General features: G+C 40.8%; 1 protein-coding gene across 1 annotated transcript in view; it reads left to right on the top strand.

The window, feature by feature from the left end:
* ABCB7 (ATP binding cassette subfamily B member 7) overlaps positions 1 to 1964 on the top strand; it is a 119722-nt gene extending 117758 nt beyond the window's left edge. Inside the window, exon 17 of the mRNA XM_027839679.1 lies at positions 1309 to 1964. The gene's annotated coding sequence lies outside the window, so the exon portion shown is untranslated. The remainder of the gene's footprint in view (positions 1 to 1308) is intronic.
* Positions 1965 to 4115: the final 2151 nt, after the last annotated feature.

The following is a 4115-nucleotide window of genomic DNA, read 5'->3' as shown; positions in this document are numbered from 1 at the left end:
GCCTGAAAAACGCGATTGTCCTGGGGTCAGAACCATGACTTGGAAGAAAATGTCTTTTCTCACAGAATCACAGGATGGCAGAATTTTAAAAGACCTCTGGCACAATCGAGAGAAACCTCTTCTTTTTGCAGATGTATCACAGTGGCCACATTGGATTTTAAAATTTTTGACGTGTAAGGGCCCTTAAAGATCTACTGAAGCCAATCCCTTAATTATTTTCCTGATGAGAACATCCAGGTCACTTGAAATGAAGCGAGCCCGGGGCAGCTAGATGGTGCAGTGGATAGAGTACTGGCCCTGGAGTCAGGAGCACCTGACTTCAAATGTGGCCTCAGACACGTATTAGCTGTGTGACCCCAGGCAAGTCACTTAACCCCACAACTGACATCGTGTCTCTTAATCCCCTTCCCCTGTCAAGCGAGCTGCCCAATTTCACAGTCAGTCAGTGGCAGAGCAATGACTTGGATCCAGGGCTCTCAGTTCCTAGTGCAGTCCTCTTTCTATTCTGCCACCCTTGTTGTCCCTGTGGGGAATGGGCAAGGACAGTGACAGAGAGGCCATCTTCCAACTCAGCTGGTATTTATAGTAGTTCAGTGTGATGACGTAAAAGCTCTTCCCAAGGTAAAGTGAAAGAAGAGGTTCTTTGGATCATTTAATTAGAGTAAATGCCAAAGGAAAGGGCACTTGATCCATAGTGAAGTAATTTTACGTTATAATATATAAGCAAGCAAAAGGGCTATATATGGGGGGTTGTCTCTAAGTCAGAGCTGCAGAAAAAAAAATGGTTTTTATAAAAAGTATTTGCTCTGAATATGCTGTAGCCTTGAAATCTGGGTTTTGAACAGAGGAAGTTTTGCTTGGGATTATCTCCAATGTATCCCAGGACAATCCCCTTCCATCCCTGGGAGTCCTAGTTTATAATTGGACTGACCCTGAAAGAGTTCTGCATTGTAAGGCATGGTCTGGACACCTTCCTGATGATGGGTGAGTCAATGAGCTCATTTGGAAAAACTTGAACGGCTCAAGTGTAAGAGTCACCTGTGAAAACCAGATCAGAGTACTAGAATTGCAAAAACCAGCCTCGGCATCTTGCACCCCAAAGACATGAACTTAAAATGTGCATATTCTTTCCCTCTGGAGAAATTCACACTTCTTTCTATACCTTCAGATAAAGTTTTTGTTTTTTCTTTCTCTCTAGCTGTTGACAGAACCTGAATACATACATGTATGTTTGGAATAAGATCGTTCAGTATACAAATAGGACACTTGGTTAAGGAAGGACCAGGATTATTTGAATATTGCAAGTAGGTGATGATTTCTTCCCCAGAGGTTATCTAAAGCTTGTCTAGATGTGATCCTAAATCATTACAGTCAGGTTGCTGGGCATTTTCATTGGATAATTAGGCAGTATTTTCAGTACGTGGCCTGAAAAACGCGATTGTCCTGGGGTCAGAACCATGACTTGGAAGATGGTCATTTTTGAAGATGGTCATCCTCAAAGTACACCATGCTTTAAAAAGCAAGGGTCTCCAAAGGGTCCTACAGCTCCCGTATTTTGGGGACAACTTGCCCAAACTTTGCCCTTCTCACTGCCAGTTTTCACATGTTTTTCTCCCTGCTTTCCTGATTGTTCAATGAATCACTGAGCAGCAATTTTTGCAACACTTGTTCCTTAATTCTGTTTGTTTCACATCTTTTATCTCAGGCTTATATATTATGAATTCATAATTGTAAGTTTTTACATGTGTGAAAGTTCCATGATTTTTTTAAAGGGTCCCTTTCCTTCTCTTTCCTATTCCAGTATGGAGAATTGAATGTAAATTGTACAGTAAATAACAGTATTAAACCAAAGAAGCTGGCTAAAACTGGTTGGTTTAAAAAAAAAAACCTGGGGAAGCCCTTTATTACAGTTTTATTGTTTATGATAATCTGTGTAGATAATCATTACTAAATAAATGAAATATCTTTCTGAATAGAAATGGGTGTCCTATTGAAACAACTCTTTCGGCAATTCACAGGGAAAGCTGATATTTTGTCAGTGACACACTCAGAATAAGAATACAGATAATGAAATAGACACTCTGGGAGTATGGCCTTACAGCTCCATGCAAAAGGAGAGAATTTGGAATCGTTTCAGAGAGAAAGTAATTGTTTGCAGTGCTCAGTAATGTGGGTAAAGTGATAGCAAATTATAGTGCTTTCAGTTAGTATTAGGCAATCACATTTTTGATGACCAATCAGTGGAAGGTAAGTTGCGATTGCCCCCAGTTTCTCAGTCCTAATGATTTTGGTGGGGGGGGCAGGAGATGAGATGAGGGGGTAACATCTTGGCTGCAAATCAAGCATTAGACCAACATTTTGATTAGCTAGGTAGTTGGAAGGTCGTACGTATTCTAATTAAAAACAGGTTTGAGAATTTTTTTGGCCCTTTAAAAAAGGGTGAATTATTTTCATGGTTCACACTCAACCAGTTTCATGTCTTTTCCTCATGTTTTTCCTGATTTTTAATATCCTTTTCAAAGGAACCACTGATTCTGTGATTCATTCATTGCCTATAGCCTGTATTGTCACCTTAGTGGTCCTGCGTACCCGTACTTCAACCATGTTTTCTGTCACTAGTATTTCACTTGTGTTCTGAAATGCCTTCCAAAGAAAGTCATGCCTTTGGAGTGAGAGGGAATTATGTCCCGGAGCAGTTTCTCTTCTGAGTCTGATTATAGGAGCCTGCAACTGTTATTTCCAAAGGTTCATTTACCACATTTAAAATCTTTTTAATGATAATGACACAAAGAAGCTCCACAGATGCTGTCCTTAACTGTAGAAAATAAAAGAAAATGAGTTAACAAATACTGGAGGTTAGGTTATCTCCCAAAACAGACCCATAACAGAACATGGCCAGCTATATACAGGGTTTTACACAAGGGACTACTTTCAGCATGGAATTGTACTGAGACAGGCCACATGATTCAGTTTTGTTTAAACAGTTTAAAGGTGACACTTGGTTGTATTTCTGATTATGTCCTAGCCCCCAATAATCTGCTTGCATTTTTCATATTGAATGTCAGGTATTATTTGGACCCACTGGGTATGAGTAGATTGTAGCATATTACCAGTGATGACTTGCATGTGAGAAATGTTGTAAAAACCAGGTACAACTGGAAAAATCCGTGGACTGGCATGTAGCGGGAACAAGATATAACAAACAGACAGCCATGGAATATTAAATGTTAAAAGGCCTCCTGTGCATTAATAAGATCATAGACTTACAGATCTAGACCTGGAAGGAATTGTAGAGAGCCTTCTACTGAGGCCAAGAAAGGTTAAGTGACCTGCCTCACATTATACAGTTACTAAGTGTTAAGAATCAGGATTTGAACTTAGGGCCTGTAACTCCCAAGTTTAGCATTCTCCACTGTAGCACGCCACCTGATCAATTCAGTATGAGAGATCTATGGGAGCATGTGAACAAGAGCAATTAGAGAAGGCATGATGGACTCACCCCCTTTACCAGAGTAAGGACTGCCCATGTCAGTGAGATCCCTATAAGCAATTTGCAACCACGAAAGGAGCTGAACCGCCTGATAACATTTTCTTTTTTCTCTGGGGTCAGCCCTGCTGCTGATGAGTAGTGATCTTCAGTTGCCACCGGGGTACAAAATATACTGACCTTGAGGGTTTATGTTAAAAAGGAGATATCCTTTCCCTTAGAGCTCATCAGTCAGAATGAGCCATAGGGGAATCAGAGGATAGTAAGGCTAGAAAGGACCTCTCCAAGTTTGCACAAAAGTAGGAAGTGGCCTCTTCCCAATCAATGGTGCCTTTCTCTTCCATTACCCTCAGGAACCTCTGTATTAATGAACAAACTTCCCTTTTAGATCTGGTCCTTACATTTTTTCCCATTTTCTTCTGCTCATAGACACATGGTAACCCTCTGCAATGTAGTGTGTTCCTTGCTTTCTTCATTCTCCCTGACAGTCAGGAGGCAGTAGACCTGTTCTTTGTTCTTCATCACCACTTCCAGGCCTTCTCCATGCTGCCATCACTCAATGATCTTTCCTCTTTTCAAGGTCTCTCCGTTCTTCTAGATCACCCAGGCCGGATTCTTGTTATAGTTA

Source organism: Vombatus ursinus, unplaced genomic scaffold (assembly GCF_900497805.2).
Source record: "Vombatus ursinus unplaced genomic scaffold, bare-nosed wombat genome assembly UNPS02004691.1, whole genome shotgun sequence".
Lineage (NCBI taxonomy): Eukaryota > Metazoa > Chordata > Mammalia > Diprotodontia > Vombatidae > Vombatus > Vombatus ursinus.
This window is presented reverse-complemented; position numbering and strand designations above follow the sequence as displayed.